The sequence below is a fragment of the Cylas formicarius genome, unplaced genomic scaffold (assembly GCF_029955315.1).
Source record: "Cylas formicarius isolate icCylForm1 unplaced genomic scaffold, icCylForm1.1 PGA_scaffold_5__7_contigs__length_24384050, whole genome shotgun sequence".
Classification (NCBI taxonomy): domain Eukaryota; kingdom Metazoa; phylum Arthropoda; class Insecta; order Coleoptera; family Brentidae; genus Cylas; species Cylas formicarius.
The window spans coordinates 19,703,901-19,731,757 of NW_026844341.1; the positions used below are offsets into that span (position 1 = coordinate 19,703,901).

Genomic DNA, 27,857 nt, shown 5'->3' on the forward strand with positions numbered 1-27,857 from the left:
GTCTCCATTCCTCGCATGTCCCCGCATAATGTTCCGTCCTGGGTTGCTTTTAGTCAGAGTTTTATTTTCCGCGCCGTGGGGCGAGTGAGTGCAGAACCGGGAATTGTTCCAAAATGACCTGAATATCTTACGCTTGCGAAGAGTACGTCGCTTCAAAATGTTTAATTTGCATATTTATTTAATACGTACTATGTATGCTGATGTTTCTTTTTAACATGTATGGGTGGTAAAGGGTGGCCTCGAACGTATGCCATGTTTCGCTTAGTCGCCCGGAAGAAGTGAATGACGTTGCAGCCCGAAGAAGACTAATACGTTGACGAAACGCTTATAAAACTTCAGTCCGTATAAAATTATCGATAGAAAACCATTCGCACCCATATATATATATATATATATATATATATATATATATATATATATATATATATATATATATATATATATATATATATATATATATATATATATACATATATATATATAATTATTCTATTATACAGGGTGCGCGAGATACTTGGAAAAATATCATAGGAAATCGCTATAACTTGTACAATTTTTCATATTTACCGAAGTTTGTCGGAACTTTAAAGTTTGGCTTAATAACAATAAAATTATATCGATTATGCGAAAGTTCCATAGTGGTCCGCAGGAGTACGATAGAAAAACAATGCGTCCCTCTAAATTAACCAGTGAGAGATCCGATTCTTACACGTCGTAGAAATATAATAGTTGTAGTAAGTAATTAATAAGAAGTTTGAAAAGTTTGGACAGGATCTAAGGGTGAGGCTGCTCTTATTAGAGGCGTTATGGTTTGGAGTGTCATAACATATTGAATTAGGTCACCTACAGTTTTCAGACAGAACAGTAATAACGCGTTACAGCAACTAGCAGATTCAATTCAATCCAATTCTTTCAGCAAGGCAATGCCAAACAGATTTTTTTTTTTCAAATTGGGTCGCCGAATCTCCGTGGACTTAAGGTCAACGGGAGCAAACGAAAGGAATCAATTAAAAAATCGCGTGGCGATAAGCCGGGCAATTTAAAAAATACTCGCCTCTACCAATTACGAGCGAATTCGATTCGAGCCCGGCTGGAACTCGTGCCGGTATAAAAAAATATTTCCAATTACATCGGACCTGGAATTTTGCAGTTTATTTGCTTGTCGTCGATGTTATTCAGTCTTGCAGTAGGTCTAGCGACGGAAATAAGTAATGAATTAAGTTGCTCCGTAGAGTTCGAGTTTTTAACAGGCCACGTTCTCTTGGGGGGACGAAACATCTATTATGGAGTTCCTGGAACTCAGCTGACACCGAAATATACTTCGCTGTAGTAGTGAACACTTCAGAGATCGGAATGTAGCCGGAGTTTTGTAACTTCGTCAGCGGAATGAGAAAAAAAATTGTTTTATATTTTCTATATTGTTTTTTGTGATTTGTTTTCAAATTTTCAATGTATATAATGTATATACAATATGTACAATACAATATATATATATATATATATATATATATATATATATATATATATATATATATATATATATATATATATATATATATATATATATATATATATATATATATATATATATATATATATATATATATATATATATATATATATATATATATATATATATATATATATATATATATATATATATATATATATATATATATATATATATATATATATATATATATATATATATATATATATATATATATATATATATAGCACAGAAAGTGCTATCGTAATGAATTATTTTCTATTTCGCATGAATCACATAGCAAATTAACGGAAACATACCAAATTTGATGACAAATAATTATTCGGACACGAATGTTTATTGATCAAAAAATCAATGCTACCCATGCGTTGATGGTAAAATGTGGTGTGCTTAGATAAATGAGATGTCATTTCGGGTTGTATCTTTTCAAGTTTTTGTAATAGTTGATAAGAAAATGACGCGTTATCGCAATCAACAGTCGGTGATATTATAACAAAGTATGGAGAGACAGCTAGTGTTAGCATTCGTGGTAAAAGTTCAGGCCGACTCCTTAAAGACACTGAAAGAGATCGTCGTATTCTGGTCAACAATTCTAAAACTAGCAGACGAAGCGTCTTACGACAAATTCAAGCCCAATGGAATGCCGAGGTAAACTTAAATGTCTCCAGGGAATGTTGTAGACAATGGATGCATAAGTCTGGTTTGAGTTTTTATAAGTTAGGCAAAGAAAAAACCATTATTAACGTCTATTCAGAATAAAAATCGTTTGGATTGGGCAACGGAAAACGTGGAGTAACGTTATCTTCAGCGACGAATCAAAATTTGATGTGTGTGTAGGCGATTTTCGAAAAAGGGTGATTCGTACAAAATCAGAAGCCTTTCACAAAGATTGTCTAAAGCGCACGGTAAAATTTCCTCAGGGTGTTATGATATGGTAAAGGGGTTGGCAACTACGAGTTCATTGATGGTACTGTAAATGCAGGAAAATACCAACAAATTTTATCAAGAAGTTTGATTCCATCAATAGAACGAACTTTTGGAAATGAAAATTTTATATTTCAACAAGACGGTGCATCCTGTCATACTACGAAAACAACAAAAGTGGTTTGGGGACCATAATATGAAAGTTTTATCGTGGCCATCAAGCCCCGACTAGAATATTCTTGAAACTTTATGGCATCGGATGAAAAAGACTTTGCGTAACAATCCTCAGCGTACAGTTCCAGCATTAAAGGCAAAAATCACCGAAATTTGGAACACTTTCATCCGCGTATATTGCAAGACTTTGCTGTTATTGCCGCGAAACGTGATGTTACTTCTTATTAATGTTCGATTTAAAGTAAAAGATTTAAATGCGTCCGAATATTTATTTGTCAGCAAATTCGGTACGTTTTTGATATTTTGTTATGTAATTTATGTGAAATAAAAAAATAATTCATTACGACAGCACTTTTTGGTATAAAAATAAGTGCGTGATTTCATTTTTCAATCGAAAAGTTGTTAGGGCGATAAGCACATAGAAAGCAATTACAGGCCAATTAGCTTAACATGTTATTCATGTAAATGTATGGAGAAAATTATAGTAGATGAAGTAAACGCCTTTCTTTTTTTTTAACAATCATACTATATTAGGGTATCAATATTATCTCGGAGATCAATTATCGCGAACTTAACAAAATGCTTAAATGACTGGACGAAAGGCTACGATAAAAATCGACAAGTCGATGTAATTTATTTAGATTTCGGAAACACTTTTGACAAAGCTCGAACACTACGGGGTTAGAGGAAATCTACTATGTTTAATTGCGTAATTTCTGAAAGATCGTTATTATCAAGTACTAGTAAATGGCAGCTTGTCAAATAGGCATAAGGTGCTTAGTGGTGTTCCGCAGGGATCAGTTCTTGAGCCGTTGCTTTTTCTAATTCATGTAAGCATAAGTGGAAACATCAAAACTTCAGTCACGCTGTTTGCAGATGATACAAATCTCTAGGCGAATCCTACTGAAAACTATGATGACCTTCAGAGAGATAAAAAAAGGAACGCGAAGCTAAACGAAGAGAAATGCAATGTTTTGAGTATTAGAACAATCAGAACTCACTCAGTATCATTATACCCTCAATAAAAAGAGCTTACAACATTCAGAACAACAAAAAGATCTTGGAATTTTGATAACTTCGAACTTTATAAGTCTTTGATGCGTCCAAAATTAGAATATGGTCACACAATATTGGATCCCTACTTTATTAAAGACATTGAAATGTTCGAGGCCGTTCAAAGAAGTAAAACAAAACTTGTGAACTGAACATCTTTCAAAACGACCCGAATATCCATCTACGACGTGACTCCAAAAAATTAACCAAAGAAAAGACTGCCAAACTGCAGAGAAAAAACTTCCTCTGCAAAAGAGTGTTGTGTACCTGGAACTCCCAGACGTAGTGTCCGCAACAAGTACTAATTCTTTCAAAAACAAATTGACAGAGAATTGCACCATTTAATGAGAGTAGATACTCACTACAATCTCTTTTTTCTTCCTTTTTCTCTTTCGTAAAAATTTTTTTCGTTTAAGTGATATCATTGAAGATACACTATATACATATATTATGCTTTCTTTTAACAAGTATTATTTTTTTATCTAATTTGTATACACAGTGCATTAAACATTGTAAATGTTATTCATCAGCATCAACGGGTTAACCGCTCGGTGTTGAAAATAAATTAAAAAAAAATAAAATAACGATGTTAACCTTGCACCCGATTGTGCAAATAATCCCCTTTTGAATAAAACTTAAGTAAATATAACCTAGGCAGACTGCCAAGCAGTTAGCGTAGGTTTTCCACTAGATATTCCAATCCCAAATACGTTTTAACACTCAGTAGGCTCCATTTTGTTTCCAATCGATCCATTTTAAAATTCAATCCGACGCACTCCTGCATACGTATCGACCAAGGTTGCTCTATATTTAGACCCGTTATTTTCAACCACGCGTTTTCCCTACGTTATTTTTAACCCCGTCCGGAAACGTTGGTTCCTTCTAGCCAAAGTTTGAGGACACGTCCGGTGAAATTTCTGACGATGACGCGTACTTCAAAACTGGCGTCAGACAGCCGACCTTAAGTACGCCTACGACAGAGGTGGATTAGGGTTTCCCTTTGCCCTATATGCAAAGCGTGCGGTATTTCAATCTAAACTTACACGGGAACGCCATTACAGCAGAGCGGGTTGCACAAACGACACTCCAGGTTAAACCGACCCCACTGTGGCCCAGGTGGTGAAGGAAAATTAAAGGTTGCTCCCCAGTCATCCTTACGCTTTTGGTTGTTGTCATTCCAGATATTTTATTTCTATCCAAGGACACGAACATGATGATGTTCTTCGGTGGAAAACAAAAACGTTAAGGAATTCTTAAGTCACGAGTAAAAATTCGTATACGCGGTGTATTTATCCGGAAATAGCTCCGTCCGACGTAGGTGTTGGCCCATCATCGAATGGTGTGTTGGGCGTAGTTTACTTTGAACTAAGCACAAATGTTATAAGAACCTACATACGATCTACTGATCGGAAGAGTTATTTCTGGATATCTGTGGAATCAGAGTTGTTTTCAAAGTGAAGTGATACCAAATTAATTTGTTGTTTTTGATCTTGTGATAATGACACTGGTCTGCTATTTTTTTCTCCTTATTTCTTTTGTGCATGATTTCATCATATTTTGTGCTCTAAATTTTAATTAAAAAACGATATTATTTATTTATTTATTTATTCTTTATCAACGGGCCAACCGGCCAATATAAATTAGGATTCACATAAACAAAATAGTAAACAACAAAATAAAATAAAATAAAACAAAAATAAAACATAATGAAATAGATAGATGGCGACGTTATCCTGATATGACCATCATTGGTTTTTCAAAATATTAATATTAGTACTGTTAGTCGACACGACACATATAACAGTAAGGCACCACCACAAAGTTATACAGTGCTATTACATTTTTTAAGTTCTGTCTTAAATATTCTTGCACTCTGGAAGCAGTCAAGTTGGTCCGAAAAGCGATTCGCTAGTGCAGCTGACCTAGTAAGAAAAGAACTCTGCCCATAGTACGATGGAACTCTGTAAGAGGGGGGGGAGACACGATAGGTGATCTAAATCCGATTGGAGTTTTATACAGTCACCAGCATAATAATAATAGTAGGAAAAATGCGTGACGAAAACATGAGGTAATATCATTCACATAGATATTGATTAGTAAAGGTCCCAGGTGTGATACTTGCGGAACACCAGAAGGCAGTTTTATTTCGGTAGGTTGGATGCTCTGGACGCACACAATCTGCACTCCTTCACTAAGGTACGATGTTAACCATTCCAAAAGTTTTCCTTGGGTTCCAATGTTTCGCATTTTTTTGCCTTTGAAAAGTCGGTGTAAATGACATGAACGTGAGACCCCTCCTCCAACGATTCCAGGAGAAAAAACTATGGAGTAGAAATCCAAATTGTTGGTCGATGAAGGAACCTTTCAGGCCAGCAGATAAATAGTAGCAGACTAAACTTTAGGAATACAACTGATGATACTGATGGGCCTACAATTGTTGACTTGCGAGTTATCGCCGTATTTTAGGATAGGGCTAATGATTTTCAGTAAGTTGGAAAAGTTCCCGTTTTTAAAGATAATATAAAGTGGTCCAGACAGTGTGAAACTGCAATGCTTGATATGAGATGGTGGGAGGTCATATTATTAAAGTAACAATAATTAGAAAAAAAAATTACGGTCTAAGTTTTACAGCGGAAAATGCTAATTTTACTCTTACAAGTTATAATAACATCAGTAGATTTATCTTATTATGGTGATAAAATACAAGTTGCTTTGTAGTTTTCCTGTTTCCTATTGTAGCGTCTTTCAATTTTCATAATATCCTGATGACCGCTCAACATTCTCATCTGCATGGGAGTCCAAAAAGTGAATTTTAAGTGACGTATTGCATCCTAATATATATATATATATATATATATATATATATATATATATATATATATATATATATATATATATATATATATATATATATATATATATATATATATATATATATATATATATTCTCACGTATTGATTCACGGATGGAAAAATGTGATGACACTATATTCCGGGATATCATCCGTTCGCTCGTTGAACTCCGACTGGAATCCTGCAAATCTTGCATCCGACTGGAATCCTGCAGACGTTTCGCCAAAATCTCACTTGGCATCTTCAATGCTCGCGCTCCGTGTTCGAAGTGTTTTCGGAGCGCGAGCATTGAAGATGCCAAGTGAGATTTTGGCGAAACGTCTGCAGGATTCCAGTCGGATGCAAGATTTGCAGGATTCCAGTCGGAGTTCAACGAGCGAACGGATGATATCCCGGAATATAGTGTCATCATATATATATATATATATATATATATATATATATATATATATATATATATATATATATATATATATATATATATATATATATATATATATATATATATATATCCAATGGATTTACACCCAACAAGGGACTCAAACAAGGGTGTTCTGTATCCCCCACCCTGTTCAAGATATATCTTGAACAGGCGTTAAGGATATAGAAGCAAAAATGCAGAAATATGGGCATTCCCCTTAACAATGCAAATATATACACCCTAAGCTTCGCAGATGACCAAGTCATAATGGCGCGCAAGACTACGATGATGTAGAATACATGATGCGAAAACTAATCGAAGAATACAAGAAATGGGGGTTGGAAATAAACTTACCAAAGACAAAGTATATGTGTATCGGTGGAGCAGAACGCGACCTCCTCTTAAAGGATGGTCAGGCTATCAAAAGCTGCGAAACCTACAAATACCTGAGAATGTACATATCCAGCAGTGGGACGTTAGAATACGCCATCAAAGAACGAAATAATCAAGGAAGAAATGCCATTACTATGCTGAACACCTTCTTGTGGGACCAAAAAATCACGAGACGAAACAAACACCTAACATACAATACGATCATTAAAAGCATAGTCACATACAGCAGTGAAGTCTGGCCACTAAAAGAAAGAACCATGAGAACGCTGGAGGCAACAGAGATGGACTTTTGGAGAAGAGCGGCAGGAAGGTCAAGAACTGAAAGAGTCCCAAACGAAGCAATTCGCACAACCATGAAGGTGGGCCACACGATTTCAGACGAATATTGCATACTATTTCTTTTTTTTTGTTATTATACATTGTTCTGTAAATGGATTGTTTTCTGTTGAGCAATAAAGCTATTATTATAATTATTTGAAGGAGGGTTTCATTGCTGACCAGTGTGACTGTGATTGTTTGACCCTCAGGATCTTTTCCATTCCTATAGAAAGAAAAATGCTTAGTAGATGTAAGAACAGAGGAAATTTCATTCCAATGCAAGAAAAAAAAAACAACAGTCTGTTTGTTTTACACTCAAATGGCATTCGTAATTTCGCGTAAACATTTTTATTACCTCACGACTGTATTTTCGTTACGTTTGGGAATTGGAATGTTTAAACAATACGCTAAAGGCTCGTCGGAGCTCAGCATTAACGGTTTCGTATCGTTATTAACGGTGCACCACGACTCGAAAGGTAAATTTAATTATGCAGATGTCTAAGCGGCAACGCAATTTAAGAGAAGGTGCTTAGAAAATTTACGAGTGGTACGACGCATGTGTGTGCCGCAAGATGCATTATGTATTAAAATTCGCAACCCCCGCCTGCATTATTACAGATTAACTAAAGTCGGTAAACCAAAACGGCGGTTTACAGTGTTTGCGAAATAAAGTGACTGTCGTATGACCGCACTGATAAAAATATCTAAAAATCGCTGCCTCATAGCCTGAAATCGCACGGAAATTAATAAGAAACGTGGTTGTGCTTGGATCCGGAAAACTTAATAGGTTACTTAGTGGTATAACTTCTACACGAAGCTTTGTTACCGAAACTTCCGAATTTGCCTCTGAGTTTGATCTTTGGCGTTTGTCTAAGAAAAGACATATGAAGCTAAGTGCAGTGAATAGCGAAACTCTGTATAACGAACAAAATTTGTTGTACTATTAGGTCTCCTATGTATTAATCCACTCTGTATGACGAATTTCTCAATCTCTATACCAAAACAAAAAGGGCCACAAAGTAAGGAATGTAGGCCGACTTCTAATTAATAGAGTCTCTTACCTTCTCAGAATTCATTACCCTAATAACCTCATTACGGAGAACCTGGCCGTCCAAGTGTTTTTCTCGTAATAAGCGATTATGTTAATGCCTTTATCGGTATGTAAGGGGGTGTTTTTTTTCGATGTATAGAACTTTAGGTTGCAATAAAACAACGATGGATTATTCGATTGACATGAATTTTATTTATCCGAAAGATAATCTTGTGGCATTACATTTTAAATATGAATTCTGGCATATGACCGCCACGGCTGGCACGGATGTAGTCCAATCTGGACGTCCAATTTTCGATTACCTTTTCCAACATTTGTGGCCGTATATCGGCACGGCGAATGTTGTCTTCCAAATGGTCAAGCGTTTGTGGCATATCCGCATAGACCACAAACATACATACATACCCCCACAGAAAGTAGTCTAGCGGTGTTAAATCACAATATCTTGGAGGCCAATTCACAGGTCCAAAACGTGAAATTAGGCGGCCACCAAACGTGTCTTTCAATAAATCGATTGTGGCACGAGCTGTATGACATGTTGCGCCGTCTTGTTGAAACCACATCTCCTGGACATCATGGTTATTCAATTCAGGAATGAAAGAGTTAGTAATCAAAGCTCTATACCGATCACCATTGACTGTAACGTTCTGGCCATCATCGTTTTTGAAGAAGTACGGACCAATGATTCCACCAGCCCATAAAGCGTACCAAACAGTCAGTTTTTCTGGATGTAACGGTGTTTCGGCATACACTTGAGGATTAGCTTAGTTCCAAATGCGGCAGTTTTGTTTGTTGATGTAGCCATTCAACCAGAAGTGCGCTTCATCGCTGTTCGACGAATCTAAGCCTTACTTGATGATCATTTGGCTTCAATTCTTGCACGAGTTGGATTTTGTAAGCATGTAAACCAAGATCCTTTCGCAACATCTTCCATAAAGTGGATGGACACAGATCCAATTCCTGTGCTCGATGGCGGATGGACTTATTCGGGTCTTCCTCAATGCTACGTTCTACAGCAGCAATAGCGTCTTCTGAATATTGAATTGGCATTTTTTCCAGCCGAAACAACAAGTGTATTATAGCCGATGGACCAGAGCGTAATAAAAATTCTTAAGAGTCGATACAGGAAAAATATTTTAATGGAAATGATCGAGTCCGAAGACAAAATTTTCCATTAATATTAGTAAAGCTTGCAAAGAGGTGACAGCAGAAACAATTCAACACTCCTATCGTCATGCAGGACTTCTTACCGAGACAGAATGCGAACAGGACTTGGAAGATTATCAGCCACTAAGCGAGTGGATAAAGCAGTTTCAAACAACAATTACGCTTACAACTGAGAAGTTCCAAGATTTTACGATGATAGATCAGGATTTGCCTACAACAGCCGACTTGACAGAGGAAGCCATATTATAACAAGCAAGAAAGGCTAAAGAAGAGCACCAAATGTTCCTAAGTAGATGTTAAAATATGTATATAAAATAATTAAATATTACACATATGCGTATTGTTATTTTTTAAGTGCCTTTATAAAGAAAAAAAAGCAGTACCTTCAATTTCGCTATATAGAGTTTTGACTGTATCTAAATTGACTTGACTTATGTGCAATCGGCCTGTGCATTTAAAATTAAACAAGCCTATGGCTTAGGAGAGTTTTATACACTCAGTTTTCTACATTACTTAATGAAAACATGTCTATAAAAATCATACTGCATTAGCAGATATGATAAAGGTTTTTGAAGTGATTGGTATATACAAGAACTCGACCAAAGCGAATGTATAACCAAGTTCTCAAAGCGACCAGATATAGGAGCAAGGCCGTTGGGGATACCGATGCTCAGATGGAGAGACAACATAATTAACCTGGGCACTATGGGAATCGACAACTGGCGAGACGGCAGAAGTAGGTGGACGCAAATTAGACCCTCGTACAGAGATACGTATTTGAACTTTACGATATTATTTCAATTTTGACAAACAAATCTAAACGTCGACAGAAATAGAATTTAGCGTTAAGTTTAATCTTTAACTAAATCATTAAAAATTAACGCCTATAAAGGGCATTAATTATTTAGCTCAGGGTTAGATGGGACCTGATCAATAATCGCATCGTCGTGAACAACGTTCGGAATATTTAATCGGCTGCGTTCCTATGAATCGCAACCTCCAGTATTTTAATTCGCCAGGGTGAAAATGTTCCAAGTATAATTAAAATAATTTCGCACCCCCGCCACCCCGTCGAACGCGTCAATATCGCAAAGCTAAACAAATTTGCAGCGCAACAACAAATAGAACCGACCAATAAATAATACTTTCATTCAATCATTAATTTTAATAGTTTCGATTTAATTGAAACCCCCGTCGTTCGACGCTGGGATTGGTTTACCATCAACCCTCAGCGCTCTACATGTTTTAGCTCGAAATTTATTAGCGTCGATTTCGCCCGAAATTGAAAATGCTTGCCGTTTTTATTTTTTTTTTGTGTAAGTAGATTTACGTACGGGGGTGTCACAAAGAATTTTTTAGACGGTCGCGTTTAATTTACTTGTACAGTACTTTCAAGTTATCTTGATAGCATTTTAATTGACGGTAATTTTTTTGTTTTTTAGGGATATCAAGGTCAACAAGAAAAAAAAAGTAGGTTCTTTTCCCATTGACGTATAAAACAAAACACTAACAATTTTCTGACATACAAGCCTATATCATATTGTTTAAATGAAACACCCTGTATATTATATATGTGTTTAATAGAATATCTTATTCCGATTACACTTAATATTTTAGTCCACTTGTTTTTGGCAAAAATTGGAAATTATTATATAATATCAAAGTGTGCCCTGATTGACAAATAGAAATATGTTTATGTTTGGCGAAGGCTGGCAAAGAAGCTTGCAGAAAATAGTAACATATTAAATACTAAAAAGGTATGCCGGAATGAAGAAAATAAGGCAAACATATTAGGATTATATGAATCACATCCAGTTTCCTCTTTTACTATAGAATATGAAGAGACAGGTATTTCTCGGGGATCAATCCACTATCAAAAACTAAGTGCAGAAGAATGTCAAGGGACAATGCAGTTTCGTTTGGATTTTTTAAATAGCAATAATGAGAATAATAATTTTTTGTAAACATTTTATGGACTGATGAAATGAAACTACGCGATATTGGTCTTTAAATAGTCCTAGACAAATACACGAAACAAAAACCCAGGGGACCAATCAATTAATGTAAGGTGTGGTGTCAGATGGGCATACTTTGGTCCAAAATTTATAGATCAAAAGTTAAGTGGAGATCTTTATTTTCAACTCTTAGAGCACCAAATAGAACAATATATAGTAGATTTACCCCTAAATATATCAGCGCTGATTATATGACAGCAAGGCGGTGGCCCTCCTCACAATGTGCATAATCCAAGTTAAAAATGTTCTTAACATGGAATGTCCCAGGCGTTGGATGGGGAACGGCGGAACAATGAATTGGTCAGCCAACAACCCGGACTTTGGTTACACACAGCAGTATTTAGAATAGTTAAAGATATTATCACTTTAGTGCGTCTTGACAGTTTTAGTGTTTTTGATCTACTTTAATTTGTACAGAATTATTGTTGTTGCAGTCAGTCACGGCACTCTTTGAAATTATATAAGAATTTGCTGTTTTTGCCGATTTGTGAGAGACGAGTGGACGTCATTGTATTCGAAATAAGATATTCTTTTAAAAACATATCTAATATACAGGGTGTTCCATAAAAAATATGATGTAGGCGTATATATCTAAAATTAAGAACCCTACATTTTAGTTTTTTGTTTACCTTGATATCTCTATAAACTAAAAAGGTACGGCAAATTAAAATGTCGTCAAGATAAATTGAACACACGGTACATACAAGAAAAGTTTCTCGGGTGATATAACTTGTATTTATTTTTTATTAACCAGGGTTGTCAATGGAATTTTTTAAAATAGCATTTACAGGAGGTTTTAATAATGGTAATAAGAAACAAAAAAGAGCGAGAAAATAATTTAGTTCTGCGCTCTAAATTGGATGCATACATCTTATTTTTGTTTTAACTGCTTCACAGGAGAGATTTTTTATATCGCATTAAACTAAAGTATACGTGGCAAGATATACCTAGCCACAATTTAGGTAATTAGACAGAGGTAAGAGCATAGTATAGAGTTTTTCGCTATTCTTTGAAATTAAGATCTTTTTCCGAATTATCCATAAAAATCTCGACTAGCAAAAGACGAAGTGGGTTTCCCATAATCAAACCTTCCTTAGGGATGTAAATCTGTCGATTAAATTCAAAATAATTTCAGTCTAAAGATACTATTACGCAATCTAATAAATCTTGTTTAACCAATGGGTTACCCTGTTTCCGAGTCTACTAAATATATCACATCCATAGATGGAATAATGGGAAATAAGTTTTGTACATCAAACGATAATAGTGTTGCGTTAGAAGGGATTCTGATTTCGTTGATTAATTCAAAAAAATGTTATTGCAAATTTTGGTTTAAAATCTGTGTGGAACTTAAAATGTTTACTAGTTTTGTTGAGAGTTTAACTGCTGGGGCTGTTACATAAAGACACGACTTGTCTAATGGGTATATCTTCTTTATGTAATTTAACTAAAGAATATAATTTCGGCGGTTGTGGATTCATAATTGTTCATACTTGTATTTGTCACTAAATAGTGTGGAGTTAGTAATTACTTCTTTGACTTGTCTTTGATATAACTCCGTAGAATCGTGTTTGATTCATTGGAAGAGTTCTGGTTTAAGAAAATTGTTGGTATTTGGAATATATTCTGGGAGATCGATAGCTATGACTGTCTCCCCTTTATCTGAACGTGTAAATATTATTTTATTTTCAGAAGCTTTGTTTTTGATAGTTTTTACCTGAACAAGTCGCTAGATAGATTTTGCGCATCCCCGTATTCCTCCTCTTTTCCTATACCCCATACATCACTGTGGAGACATGAAAAACTCGATTGGATAAACAAACTGTTTCGCTGGCTGTCGGGGGTTGCTCCCGTTTCTGTTGATTGCGATGCGCAAAAGTGATGAAGGGTTGTTTTAAAGCGGTGTATCGCTGAGTAATTGCCAAACCGAAATTGAAAATTTCGCAATGAAGTCAATGGGAGAGAACGACGAATCGGAATTTTGCTTTTATGTTCGTGGGTTGATCCAAATGAAAACAAAACAACTGGCTGGAACATTTTCGTAGTTGCCGTTTGAATATTAATCGAACAACATTTTTCATACTTTGAAAATAATGTACATGCAGAATACAAGAGACGAGAAATTGCACTTTCATAATAAAATTTTTGTTTTCATATTGTTTTGATTGACCCACGTGCGGAAAATGGTTTGTTTTGAAAACACAAATTGCCAAACTTGAAAAAAATAGCCTCTAAAAATGAGACGGAGACGGGTGCATAGAAATTGCGGACAATGGTTATTGACGACGCCGTCGTAATCTGAATGGAGTATTCGAATGCTACCTCAGAAAGAAAATCAAATCAATCTCATAGTTGCCAGCTTTCGCGCAGTCCCTTGCGCAGTAAAATTCCAACGCGACGCTGTACTAGATTAAAGTTCCATCAGCGTTTAAAGTGCTGTACTTAAAAACGACCGGTAATTAGGCAAGGAGTAACCCATGTCCTGAGCCTTTCTTTGAACGCACTTAAATTCGGATAATGCCCAGTCTAACCTAAATGACGTCAGCTCGACGAAACAATACAAGATTGCTTTCGAAAAGTCGACGGTGGGCGGCGCAAGTTCGTAGCCCATTGTTTTTCTATCGTGCTCCTGCGGACCACTATGGAACTTTCGCAAAATCGATGTAATTTTAGTGTAGATACACCATGTATAAAGCGTCCCTTATGTATCTCCGAACTTCAAAGTTACGGCAAACTTTGATAAATGTAGTCATTTGTGCAAATAATAGGTATTTGCAATGATATTTTTTAAAATATCTCGCGCACCGTGTATGTTAGACAAAACCTAAAACTCTCCCGATACAGTTTAAACCAAGTTATCGCTTTTTTTACAGGTTTTCATTAACGGCAAATACTTTACCCACGAAAACGGCAATTTTCAGGGTGTTTTTGATTTTTTGCCCATAACCGACACACCCTGTACATAATCGAAAAAATGCCGGAAATAGAGGTTATAGCCCTGGATCTCCTACGTTTCCTGGTCCAAGAATTTTTCCGATAGAGCAAATTATTTTCGACAAAATAATTTCTTTCTGAAACTATGCAGTCCGCAGTAATAGTCAATGACGTCATCGCATCTAAACTGAGCCCGGGGTATATTAATTTTCATATGGATTTTTTCAAATATCTCGAGCAAATTGTAGCTCTTGAATCGGCCAGTGTGTGAACCGATTAGACATATTTTTTACGAATTTTGATTTACATTTAAATTTAGATTTTGACCAAAATGAAAATCATAGCCAAGGATCTCCCGCGTTTCCTGGTTCTAAAATTTTGCCGTTAGGTTGAATAGTTTTTGAGAAAATCATGTTTTTCTGTAAGCCAAAATAATTTAAAAAAAAAATATATTTTTTTAATATTTGATGATATCAGATAGACCTTTAATTCCATGATTTGAAGTCGATAGCTATATATTTGAGTCACCTATGACGTTTTTGAATATCGCACATATCATCCCGAACACCCTGTACAATACGTGAAAATTTTAAATACAAAAGTTTTAGCTGTCACAACAGAATCAAAGCCTTCTAGTGAATTATCATTATAAGTTTTTTGCAAATTACCGACGCACTCTGTGCATTTTCAAAAAATCATCAAGAATAGGGTTTTTTGGCCCGGAGTTTACGCGTCGTTTGGCTAAAGAATTTTTTCGATCGTACGTACCGTTTTGGAGAAATTATTTTTTTCTCGATACTCTGCAAATGCAATGTTCAAAAATCACTGGAAAATCTAAAAAAAGATGGACGCCGCTATGTGAACTATTGACTTATGTGTCTTGTGGACTTTTTAAAATGAGAAAAATCTGAACGCTGTTGCTTAAACCGTTCGGCCAATTAATGCCGTGTCTACTGAGCAACGGAGAACAGAGAACAGATAACGGAAAACAGACATGGTTTAGTTGGCAAGCGCGTATACTTTCTAAAAATTCGATTTCATCGATTTTTCGAGAGTAACAAGAACACGAATCGTTTAAGACGATGACCATTGCTTTACCGCAATATTAAATTTGTTTTTGTATTGTAAACAGTAGAGCAAGTTGGGAGGCACAAAACCGGAAGTGTAAATTCGAAGCTTGATGAAACAGGCTCGTCTCTTCCCTGTATTGCCACGATAATGGATATATAGTGCGCTAGGCGCTGTAGCTAGTTTACCGACAGCTTGCTCATGCATATGAATGTTCCGCTGTGTCTATTAATTTGATAACAAGTTGTAACTTTATCCGTAAATTTTAATAGACTATGGCGGGTCGGCGTTTACCTCAACCAACGAGAATAATGGACTTTGTAAATGAGAGGTGTTATTTAGGTTAGACTTATTAAGTCGTCATCTTTATGCAAATTTATTTTTATAGTCAATTATCTGAGGAACCGTCAAGTAGTTTTTGTTGTTGTTAAGAAATCGATAACATTCTAATACTCCATTACAATTACAGTTTTGAGGTGCAAGGAGGAGGTGCTTTACTGCTCTGAAATATTTTCAAGTATGCAGTGTTGCCGCTTCTATATGAACACGACAACATTTCATTTTTACATTCTACTCACGACAGAAAGTAGATTTTGCTCAGGTTTTCCTATATACCTAATTTTTTAAGCAAGTTTCAATAATGAAAATTAATTTAAACAAAACTAGTTAGTTTTCTGGAATTCGAAAATGAAAGAATATACAGGGTGTGCCATTTAAAAAACTCAATAAACCGTGTTTCCAGACCTCAAGTACAAAATCTTATTTTTACAGCATGTTTGATATATTTTTTAATGCCAGGAATTAATTCCTGAGCCATTCCAAGAACTGTCTGCAAAAGTTCATTTTTTATGTCGATAATGGTATTTATTGCTTTGACTTTTTAAGTATTTTACCTTCGCAGGATCGTGGTAAAACTCATCCCAAAAGAAGCATTAAGTAGGTCTTCCCTGAGATGGACCGTAACGGATATTTGTAGAAACTAGAATTTTTTAAGTACGTATTTATGTGCCTGATCCTGCAAGGCTGTTTTCACTGGATAGCTCAAAAGGTAAGGGTAAATACCTGTACTCTATTTATCTAACAGGTAAATTTTTCGAAGGCTACTGTAATACTTTTTACAAAACTACTGGATTCCTCCTGCGTCGGCTTTTGCTGAGTCGAACTCGCTGACGTTTCGCCAATCATCCTGTTGTCTTCTTCAGAGCTTGACTGAAACTGCCTCGCATTTTAGTCTGTACCTGCTGATATATTGTTTGAGGGGGCGGAGCTAAATGAGGGGCATAAACACCATCTCGGATGACTGATTCCCATATTGGTGACAGATAAAGACCGCGGTTAAGATTGTTAGGTTGTTTATATGCAAGAATTTTAATTTTAGTGAATAAAATTTTATGTCTGGTTTCATGCTGGTGTTCGGCAACATATGATGAGTTTATTTGTCTTAGTCGTATGAAGGTAATAGGGTGATTGGCGAAACGTTAGCAAAACTCAGCAACAACCGACGCAGGAGGAATCCAGAAGTGCTGTAAAAATTATCTTACAGATAAGTTTGAAAATAACAATTTTTGTGTGGTGTGCATGTCGATTAACCATATTCTTCTTCTTGTATTTTTATGTCTTCTACATGGTTCTTCGATTTGTAAATAACAGTTTTTTTTAAGACTATAGCACAACAAAACGGACATGAAATCTTAATTAACCCAATAGAGATGATTTGGTCTGAGTACAATAAACGTAATTCGGCAAGACGTAGCTAAAATATCAGTACAAAGCTGGTCTAACTGTGCAAAACGAGTAACAAGAGAAGAAAATATTTTTCGAGGACTTGGTGACGGCAGTAGCGATAGTGACGATTTTTTAAGCGACTGATACTTTATTATTATTATATTTGTATGTAATGCGATGTAATGAAATAATAAATTGTTACTTTGTACTAATTTTTTTATGTGCACGTTTCAAGAATTACTCCGCGAAATATATTGAAAACATACTTATATCCCGCTTGTTAGTGCAGGCAGATAAATTCCTAGGACGGTTCTGAAAGGGTCTACTCGGCAGGGTGTTCATTAAGGGGCCGCGGTTTTGGAGAAATAAACTCTAGGCAAGATTAATCACGGGGTCGGTTGTAAAAGCACTATATTTTTGGTCGAAGTATACCATTATTACTGTGTTCATTATTGTGACTACAGTTCCAAATAATTAATTAATATCACGTACTAATGGTCCCCCAAAGAATCTCGCAATGGATGGTGGATTATTTAAATACCATAGAAAATTTTCGAGAGCAAAGTAGTCCAATAGAGTATTTAAACCAAACGTGGTTCGATATTCACGACATAGTAAAAAAGGATGGTGTGATAATAGTAGCAAGTGAGTACCAGACATGAGAAACGCATAATAATTCTTCATGCTAGATATAAAAATGGTTCGGCGGAACATGCCTTATGCCAAAAACGTCATGGATTCAAGTGTGGATTACCATGAAAACATGACCGCGGAAATATTTGAGGACTGTTGAAAATACACTGTTGCCAAAAGTACCACCAAATACTGTTATTGTATTGGATAATGCCTCGTATCATTCAACTCAAATTAGAAAAGTTCCAAATACTTCTTTAAACAAAACGGACATGCATTCTTGAGATTACTCCCGTCTCATTCTATATTTAAACCGATTGAGATGATTAGGACCAAGTTAAAAGCGCATTTTAGAAGAAATAACGTTTCATCAAAATCTAGTGATAGTATCATAAACGTAATTTGGCAAAAGGTAGTTAACAAATCAGTACAAAGTTGGTCTAACTGTGAAAAACGAGTTCTAAAAGAGGAAAATATTTATCGAGAACTTGGTGACGACAGCATCGATAGTAACGACTTATTCTTTATTATCATATTTAATATTTTGTATATTAATAATGATACTATGTAGAAATGTAATGAAATAGAACGTAATAAATTGTTACTTTGTGCAATTTTTTTTATGTAGATGTTTTAAGATTTGCTCAGCGAAAAAGGACGGTCCTGGAATGGTTGCGGGCAAGGGTCTGCTCGGCAGGGTGTTCTGTAATTCTATATTCTATATTTGGAGTAATAAACAGTAGGCCAAGTTAATCAGGGGGTCGGTTGTAAAAGCACTATATTTTTGGTAGAAGTATACCATTATTACTGTGTTCATTATACATAGCATACTATATTATTGAAACGCATTGAGGCAGTTGCCATCATTTGGAATTGTATAATATCCATTATTCCCCGGATGTTGTTTATCATTACTGTGTCTGTGATAATATTTTTGTCTTGTTATTTTCATATACTTCCTGCAACGTCGTCATGCCTTTTCTGGTGGTCTCCAGGAACCTAGTTCTTGACATGGCCTACAGTTACCTGTTGCCTGCGTGAGGGCCGTTTATCTCCATATATCTTTTCATTTTGCTTTTTTCCACCTTTCCATAATTTTTTATGTTCCTTTTCAGGTGGATCTTTATCTTCAATTTGAGGCAAGTAAAAATATTTCCACATTCATTGCTATGCGTCTTTTGTAGCTTTCTAAGTGCCCGACATCTTGTACTTTACGGTAGGTATAACCTGTTAACTGATGAATTTTGTTTATCGAAGTTCTTGTATATCCTTCTACATTTCGAATATTTGTAACTGCTTCATTTGACTACTATAAGGCTATACGCAGCAGCTGGTATTATCCAGAAGTTAATTGCTTTTAGCCTGGCAGAACAAAAGAGATGCGTTTTGAGTACTTGATGGAACCTAACGAATCTACATTTATCTTTTGTTTTACTTCCAAATAATTGTATTTACCTTCTAGAGCAAGCAAATTGCTTCACGAAAGTCGATCAGCACTGAAACCATAAAGCCTCAACACGCCTTACCACTTACTGTATTCACTAGTTTCCAGGATAATACTAAACGGGTTTAAGGCACAAAGTCACAATGATATGAGGCTATGACCTTGAAAGTTACCTCCTTTCATTTTTTTGTTGTTATTAATAATGATACTATGTAGAAATGTAATGAAATAGAACATAATAAATTCTTAATTTGTAGTATTTTTTGTATGTAGATGTTTCAAGAATTGCTCTGCAAAAATGGACGGTCCTGGAATGGTTACGGGTAAGGGTCTGCTCGGCAGGGTGTTCTATAAAGGACTGTGGTTTTGGAGTAATAAACAGTAGGAGAAGTTAATCACGGGGTCGGTTGTAAAATCACTATATTTATGGTCATGGTATAAGACTTTGTTTCTCAATGCCATTTAAACTAAGCAAGATGTTGTCACGTTTATATTGAAGCGGCAACACTGCATGTTTGAAAAAAAATTGTCACATCTCCCTGTATAATAAACGTTGCGTATCCGTATATCCGAAGTTATTTCGGCAAAACAAAACCATTACGTTGATGCACGATAATCGCTCTTATATATATCAAAGTTCTCCATCCACGTTCCGGTTTTATTGTCTCGGAAATCGAAAATCGATGCCTAAAAGAGACGTAAAAAGAGAAAAACCGAGACCAAGCGTCATTTCCATACAATTTGCCCGTTTTTATTTCATGCCCGGGGTTCCGTAATAAATTGTGTAAATACGGCGTATACCGGCCACAGAAATCTCCGGAGAAAACTTTTTAATTTTGGTGGTGGAGCGTCTAAAATCGTTCTTCTAAAGTGTGTTTCGCCGGTGTTATTTTGGGGGACTAGTGAAACTAATGACCGGACTTATATATCAACTTCTTAGCAATAATAGAGGTGATTTATCCGGGTCGTTTTGTGTGACGTCGTTTCCGGCGATTTTCGGCCGGATTTTCGTCGACGCGTCGACGCTATCTTAATTTTTGACGAATCGCATCCATTAATTTTCGCGTTTTTCGACCCGGAAAACCGTTTCGATAAGCGAGACTCGCGCTCGATTTATAAATTTTTGAATAACAAAAGAGAATGTGGGTCAAACAAAAGAGGTAAACGCCACGAGAGCAATCGTCTCGCGTTCTTTGTTTTGCCGACGTCGTCCACTTCGTGTGCGAAGACAATGGCGGCATTTATTTCAAGATAAAAGGGCCCGTTTGAGGCTAAGAAAATTATCGGGAGGATTATGTAGGTCAGACGTGGTAACGAGAGCGGAAACGCTATTCCCAGCATGTACGCTTTTTATGGTACCCTCGGAAACTTTTTCTATTTTTATACGGGGTGTTTGAAGCGGACCAGGCATTTCTATTTTGGTGATGTAGTAGCGTCGGAAGTCCTCAAGAACAGTTTGGATTTTGATGATTTTTTTTTTGTTTTATTCTATTATATTATTGAAAATCAGAAACGTCTTGAAGGGGGCAAATAAATATTTATATTGTTTAAACAATATTGATTTTATTCATAACAAAAATTCATGTTTTGACTCTATTTTTTTTTAAATCGCTTTTTTATTAATTTTAGTATAAAACAAAGTTGTTAAAATAAAGTGCATTATAATAATTCAGTATTTACATCATAAAAATTGGCCGTGTGGGCCAACAAATATGTTGTATAGCACATAAACGTATTTATATATGTATGTACGTATTTTGTTGTAATACATTTGTATATATTTTAGATTTCACTTCATATTTTAAAATTTACTGACTTATGCTAACACACATACACACAATAGAAATGGGCCTTTTGTCATTCAGGTTCCCCCTAACACAGGTAAAAAAAACTCAAGGCTCACCGCCAGGTGTTCGACTAGTTTTATATTTCTGCGGCTCACATCTCTCAGTATTCGTTTACTTTTTGGAGCAAGTATATGTTTTGTAAAGTTCTGTATATTTTTTATATAAAGTGTGTGCATTATTATAAATTATTTATAACAACGTACGTTTTTGTCTAATCAGTGTACACCAATATAACGGAGAAGGTATATATGCATTACTTATCAATAAAATAGTCGAAAAATATAATAAAATATTTTTTTAATTTAATACATTTATACATTGCTAGCTATTTTATATTTCTGTAAAAATTATTTTAATAGTTAATTCTGTATTTTTTCTATTTTAATATGTTATAGATGAAGGAAGAAGAAATTGCTGTCGATTGTACAGAAAATGTGTGTTGTATTTGTGACCAAGGTGAAAATAAAGATACTCAAATGACAGAAAAATTGACTGAAGTGACTCGGGGACTGCCAACATTAAAAACAATAGCAATAAAATTTAAAAATAGTGAACTTATTAACTTCCTTAATTAAAAAAGAGCATCTATTATTTATTCATGCATTCACTGGATGTGATACTACATCGGCCTTTTATAACAAAGGTAAAAATAATTTTATTAAAATGTTTAACGATGATCAGAAATTACGTGCAGCAGCTGAAACTTTTTTAGTTGAAGGGCAAAGTGATGAAGTTCTTTTTAGTGAAGGTACTACTTGTATTTTCACAATGTATAGTGCTAAAACTGCCAAAGACCTGAATGAACTTCGATACAAACGATTTATAGGATTAGCTTCAAAGGATAAAAGTGTACAACTTCATTCACTACCTCCAACTGAGGATGCAGCAAAACAACACATCAAAAGAGTCTACTTACAAGTTCAGGAATGGAAAAATAATTCCGCTATACCACCGGAAGAATGGGGTTGAAAAAGGAAAATTATTTAAAACCGTATTAAAAATCATATTTTGCTCTTGCAAAACAGGATGCGGTTCAGCGTGTGGCCTTCATTGCTCACCTGCCTGCATCGTTTGCAGTGGAAGTGACTGCGATAACCATCCACCACTGGAAGAAGATGAAATCTCCGATACACAAAATATAAATGAAAATTAAATTGTTTTTTATGTATATGTTAGTAAAGCAGTAAATTTTTAACATTTTTCAAAAGTAGTGATAATTAATGGTTCATTAAATTTAATTAATTTCAATTCTATAATATTCTTTTGAATATCAATTATAGAGTAATATATTTTCCGTCGTTAATAATTTAAATCCTAAATAAATAAATAAATAAATCAATTAATAAAAGAGTTCCTAGTTTTGTTACATATATTAATGTTATGTTACTGTTATATAAAAAAAACCTATAAATAATTGTTTAAAACATTTTTCAGAATATTTTCATGTAATTTTTAAATATTTATAATAACAATAATAATAAAAATATCTATAAATACCGCAAAAAAAATTTTCCGCACATTCATATTGTTTGACCACGTAAATATTGTTTAAACAATATAAATAATTGTTTCCCCCTTGCAAAAGGTTTCTGATTTTAAATAATATAAAAAAACAGAATTTAAAAAAAAATGATCAAAATCGAAGCTGTTCTTGAGGACTTCCGAAGAATGCCTCTTTTATGTCTTTATTGACTCTACTAATGGTGGATAAAAAAAAAATTCAAACGCTTTTTTCTATTTCACCGCCGCTGCATTACACAGTACGACCAAAATTATAGTTCATTTATTGCTTTGGCTTATTTTACAGTACCTTAACTCATCCCAACAGATGTTTATTCTGCATTAAGTAGGTTTTGCCTGACATGGACCGTAACGTAATATTGGTAGAAACTTGAGGTTTTTATTTGAAACGTAAATGGACCGTTTTAAATTTGATTAAGCACTGATGCTGCTGCGTATTTTCAAATAAGTAGAAGAGTTTATTTTAACGTCATATGATATTTTAATGCGATCCTTCCACCTGGTTCTCGTAAAGAGTAAGGGTAAGTATGGTCTGTTTATAGATATATCAAAGTGACCAATTGCTTTTGAATGGGATTATCCAAAGTTTCGGAATTTAAATTGTGTTTAATATTCTTTGGTTTAGTATACTACTCAGTTGAAGTTTATTAGTAATCATTCTTATTTCGTGTGCAATACAGCGTGTGTCAAATCGTGTGCGAATTATGCAAAATATGTGCGAGTCTAGTGTATCTCAGGAGATGCTAGAAAGGCAAGTTTTAATGGATTCGCAGAGAACAACAAAGGCCAATTATTTACTTGGATGAAACCTGGTTCGACACTTATGATGCTTAGGAGAAGGGATGGGTTGACTCAATTGATAAGTATAAACGCGCCATCAAAAAGAGGTATTCCAAAGGGACTTTCTCTGTCTGCGAAAAATATTAAAGATTCTTCTCTGGATTACCATGAAGACACCACCGCTGATTTATTTGCAAGTTGGTTTAAAAACAAACTACTTCCAAACATTTCTCCTAATAACGTCATTGTAATGGACAATGCAAGTTATCAACCCCTTCCTCATGTGACACAAAAGCAACAATCCAAAACTACGTTTATAATAACGACATTTACTTTCACGAAGATTATACCAAAAAGGTTCTACAAAGCTTGAATCTACAAAAGGAATACGTCCGTGATAATTATGCAAAAAAATCTAGGGCATACAGTTTTAAGGCTTCAACCTTACCACTGTATATTTAATCCCATTGAACATGTTTGGCACCAACTGAAATCTGCCATTCGTCGTAACAATGTTTTTCCCTGTGTTCACTCCAATGACCTCAAACTTATAGAAACCGTAGTTTTCAACATCTCTCCACAAAGCTGGGCAAATTCTATTAAACATATAGAAAAAGCAGAACAATCGTATATTCATATTGCAAATAGTGTAGAACAAATAATAATTAGAAGAGACGGTGATAGCGATAGTGATACTGAAATATTATGTGAATAATTTTAAGTAATTTAAGTAGGTAATAAATAATAATTTGTAATTTTATTTTAGATTTAAACATAAATAAATAAATATTCACATGATTAGGACCAAGTTAAAAGCGCATTTTAGAAGAAATAACGTTTCATCAAAATCTAGTGTTAGTATCATAAACGTGTGGTTTGAAAATAAACTGTTTCCAAAACTTTACGAATTGTTGTTCGATAATGTCTCGATCGTTCAGCCCAAATTAGAAAAATTCCAAGTGCTTCTTCAAAATTAGAAGACATTAAAGAATTTCTGTACGAAAATGATTTATATTTTGAAGAGAGCTACGAAAAAACAAATCCAGGAATTAATAAAACTAAAACATTTTCATAAAGACTTCAAACTCGATTTGATAGTATAACAAAATGGACACGAAATCTTGAGATTACCCCCGTATCATTGTACATTTAACCCGATTGAGATGACGACAGTCGCGATAGTCACGATTCTTTAAGTGACATACTTTATTATCATATATTTAATATTTTGTATATTAATAATGATACTATGTAGAAATGTAATGAAATAGAACGTAATCAATTCTTACTTTGTACTATTTTTATGCAGATGTTTCAAGATTTGCTCGGCGAAAAAGAACGGTCCTGAAATGGCTACGTTTAAGGGTCTGCTCGGCAGGGTGTTCTATAAGGGGCCGCGGTTTTGGAGTAATAGACAGTGGACAAAGTTAAGCACGGGGTCGGTTGTAAAAACACTATAATTCTAGTACACCTATACCAAAATTGCGACCTCACCTGGCAAATGAAGACTACGCATTAATCGGTCAGGACAAAAGCAATTAAACCACGTTTCTCTCTCTCGTTCCTCCAGTATAGAACCATTAGCAGGCTAAAATTTAATTGGGGTAGTTTTTTACGGGCTTGCGTTTTACAGCAGCTTAGGGGATACGAGACACGAGTTTAATGATATAATGACGGGGAAAATGGACTAATCCAACATTCATTTCAATAGCATCCCGCTTGATCTGCCCTTAATCGAACCCGTATTTTCAAATTGGAGGTGAAGTTTTTCTCGCTGTTTTTTTTTACGTGAAGAAACTACCGTGTCCGTTTACGACTTCAAATAAAAATATGCTTAGCGAAGCCCTAAATTCTCAGGCGCCTTTTCATCTCAGAACTTTAATTGTGTTTTTAATTGGTTTACCGCAATGTTGGGATGTAGATCAACGAAGCGCGCTCTCTCTCTGTTGCAGTTTTAATTACAACTAGGCGTTTTCGTTTATTCAAGTTAGCGAAACGGATATAAATTCATATAAAAGCGCAGCGACTAAATTAAAAGGAGTATGGCAACCCGCTAGTAGGTTAGATTCAGCTGTTTTTATCCAGTTAACTCACTAACATGGTTTCGTAGCAGAGATATTTCAAGATGAAGAGGTCGAGCGGATCTCTTTATCGACGTGTCGGCAATTATTAATGACGTACAGGGGTGGAAAAACTGCAGCAGCCGCCACCGTTAAGCGTCAGCTTAACGGCCGTCCGGCGTCCATTTTGTTTATTTTTAGCCGGCCGGACGGACACGGCCGTTAAGTCCATTTATTACAAGCTAGTAAAACGCGTTTTCGTCCTGTAAAAATGCGACAAAATACGACCGTTTGATGGAGCAACTACCGTCGTATGTCGTTACAATGGCGGTCGCATTATGGACCGCTGCGGGGCTGCTTTGTTTCGGTTTTAATGGTCGGAACGTCATCAGTGTCGGTTTCGATCACTCACGGAATATCTACGGGAGACGTGGTTCACTGAAGCGGATTATTTTTGATTTAAGAACTCCATCTCCATCATGTGAACGGTTTTAAATTTAAAAATAGCATTATTGTTTACAGAGTTGGGTGACACTATGTTGCCCGATTGCGACGCCGCTGCCGTAACGGCATCGAACGGGCATATTAGCGATGTGGGCTACTCGGCGTAGAGGGTTAATTAATATTCCCGGGCAACTGTCGACATCGAGTTCAACGTAAAGCGAAGTGTGTGTATTTTGCCCGCCCTTTGTCTATTAAAATTCTTCGGATAAGTTCAGAAACAAATTTATTTTCTACAGTTCAATTTCGATCAGTCTCTTTAAAACAAACTTTCCGTAATTTCGACGACCGTTGAAACTCGGAAAAGCAATCGTAGTTTCTCATCGGCGGAGAAACGTATCAACGAAGCGAGTTTCTGACCCGATTATAAAGTTTTTCGGTTTTGATACGGTTATGATCGACTATTGTGTCATTTCAAGTTTTTGATGGATTCTCCCGCAAATAGGATTTGTTGGGAAACTAAATATTCGCTACTGAGAAACTCCGAAAAACACGCGAATTGGTGACGACACTAAACGTCATCGAAGCCATGTAAAACTAAAATTTATATCGGGCAATTTTCCCGTATATGCCTCAAGGGATCGTATAGATATACGTGCTTGTTTTACGGATAAATCTCGTAATAAATCGTTCCGAATGTCATCAATTGATTCGCGACTCGTTTTTCACCGGATTTTCTTCTTAACCCTAGATAGCAAAAATAACCCGATTCTCCAAAATTGAAATTCACAAGTTGTGCGGACACGACGCGCACGTTTTCATTAAATTTTTTCGGAGCACCGTGGCCTTCCCTCATGAATAATCCTTACACCCCTCTATCTCCTTTCACTTACACCCTTATATAAAGGGTAACAGGTGGTTTGAAACGAGCTACTGAGGCTTTATTGAATCGATTTCAATATATATTTTTTGGGCCTTAACCGTTTCACTCGAGACTCGGTTCACCTTAAGGGTCGGAATTGTCGCGTTTATCTAACCGATGCGTGTAGGAGGAGGGCGTTTTTTTGTCACGGGTGTCAAAAGGTGAAAGTTCATTGCGGAGCGTCGATAAGGTACAACAAAAAAACTCGAGAGGAACAAAGGACATCGATTCACATGAAAGGGCCTTTTCTCCAACATCTAAACACATCAAACTTACTTCTAGTCTCCCCCGTGGGAGGCGAGGAGGATAAGCGTCGAGTGAAACCTACGAAGAAATAAAGATCGAGTGTGTGAGCGTATGTTTCGCGATTCGGGCGTCGCGGCGCGTCCTTCGTAGCGTCCGGGTATACACTAAGCGTCGCCGCTTACCATGGCGCGATTCCCCTTCACATCTTCGACGGTGCTTAGCAACGGACGACAGCCGCGCATCGCTACTTCCCCCGCTACCGCACCCGTCGCCGACATCGACGGTGTTTTTTTCATAATAAACACGGAGGATCGTTCGATAAAAAAATTGAGGTTTCCAGGTTTTTGGATCGGCACA

The 27,857-nt window shown here is 35.7% G+C and overlaps 1 protein-coding gene across 10 annotated transcripts in view; it reads right to left on the reverse strand.

Annotated features, from left to right (window-relative positions):
• The window catches only part of LOC132702309 (Kv channel-interacting protein 1-like), a 121,786-nt gene that overhangs the window by 60,503 nt on the left and 33,426 nt on the right, over positions 1-27,857 (reverse strand). The window contains exon 1 of one of the 10 annotated variants that reach the window (XM_060670861.1): positions 27,531-27,657. The exons of the other annotated variants lie outside the window; for them this stretch is intronic. The gene's annotated coding sequence lies outside the window, so the exon portion shown is untranslated. Of the gene's footprint in view, positions 1-27,530; positions 27,658-27,857 lie in introns of those variants that run through there. 10 annotated transcript variants of the gene reach the window in all.